The sequence below is a fragment of the Canis aureus genome, chromosome X (genome assembly GCF_053574225.1).
Source record: "Canis aureus isolate CA01 chromosome X, VMU_Caureus_v.1.0, whole genome shotgun sequence".
Classification (NCBI taxonomy): domain Eukaryota; kingdom Metazoa; phylum Chordata; class Mammalia; order Carnivora; family Canidae; genus Canis; species Canis aureus.
Genome location: NC_135649.1, coordinates 1,397,177 through 1,398,689, shown reverse-complemented (window position 1 = coordinate 1,398,689; position 1,513 = coordinate 1,397,177). Strand labels below are relative to the sequence as shown.

Here is a 1,513-nt window from a genome sequence, read left to right as displayed (position 1 = left end):
TTTACTTTCTAACAACACACCTTGGGGTAAGGCATGAATGATTTTATAGTGAGTGTGTATCCTTGTGGGCAAAACTGCAACATGTCTAAGCACCGGGAAGTGTGAACACCCTGTGATTCAAGTTTTGCTGTCCTCCTTGGAATTCTGCATGCGCATACCTTCATGGTTCCAAAAAAAAACCTGGAAACAATCAGCAAGATGTTCCCAGGGTTCTCTCTGGGTGGTGAGACCCCAGAGGGCATGTTCCCAGTGTCACTTTATAAGTTTATGGAAGTGCACAACTCAGCCAATGACCGCGTTTCGCCTCCGCACATAGGAAACAACGCGTTCGGATCAAACACCAGGACGGAAATGCTTCCAGGGCACAACTATGGCCTGGAGTGCGAGGGCCACCGCAAAACTGAAGAAGAACAGGGGAAGCTTGGTGGCCCGCGTGTGGGAGCAAGAGAGCTTGGTCGGGGGGCGGAGGTCGCAGAAGAAGTGAGTGAGGAGGCGAGGCCCATGGAGCTGGAGCAGAGCAGCCAGGGTGCTGTGGGTGGGCGCTGGCCAAGGCGAGCAGGCAGACGGTGGTGGCCAGCCCCATGCAGGTCCCCTGGCCCATGAGGTCTCAGTAGTGCAGCAGCTGGCAGAGGGCCATAGAGCGATCGCCGGCCACAGCTGTGGTCAGGAGGCACTCCCAGGTGCTAGGACGTGAGTGAAGATCATCTGGGTGAGGCAAGCTCCGTGGGGCACAGGCCACACTGCCGCCAGCAGGCGTGCCAGTGCTGGGGCACCGTGTTGGAGATATAGGCAGTGTCCAGCAGCGACAGGTTGGCTAAGAAGTACATGGGGGGAGGGGTGGAGTTGGGAGTCCAGGACAGCAAGGCTGACGATGCCCAGGTGCCCAACCACAGCCAAGATGTAGACCAGCAGAAAGATCTCGAAGAACAAGGGCCTCAACTCTGTGCCAGCCAGCCCTTCCAGAAGAAACTGGGACCCTAGGGTCTCATTCCTCAGCTGCATGGAGTCACGCATGGAAACCTGTCGAATTGACTCAGTGTCACATGAGGATCTAACCGAGGTTCCAATTTACAAGAGGGAGTGGGGACGAGGGAAGGTCCAGGGAGAAAGAAGACAGGTTCCAAGCTTAGGACAATGAGACTCAGAATAGAAGGAGTGAGGTTAGGCTCGGGGGACCGGTGGTGAGGTGGAGGCCAGGGGAGCCAGAATGGTAACCCCACAACTAGAGAAGTGCACGACCTGGAAGCCTCGGTGTGCCCACCTCCCGTAAGGGTGTCAGTCGATCCCTCTGAAACGCCTATGTGTTTTTTTTAAGATTTATTTATTTACTTTTTCATGAGAGACATAGAGAGAGAGGCAGAGACACAGGAGGAGGGAGAAGCAGGCTCCATGCCAGGAGCCCAACGTGGGACTTGATCCCGGGACTCCAGGATCATGCCCTGGGCCAAAGGCAGGCACTAAACTGCTGAGCCACACAGGGACCCCCCAGAAACGCCTATTGAATGAGGAGCCT

At 55.7% G+C, this 1,513-nt stretch overlaps 1 pseudogene; it reads right to left on the bottom strand.

Annotated features, from left to right (window-relative positions):
* Positions 1-333: 333 nt before the first annotated feature.
* Positions 334-827, bottom strand: LOC144308309 (olfactory receptor 3A1-like; annotated as a pseudogene).
* Positions 828-1,513: the final 686 nt, after the last annotated feature.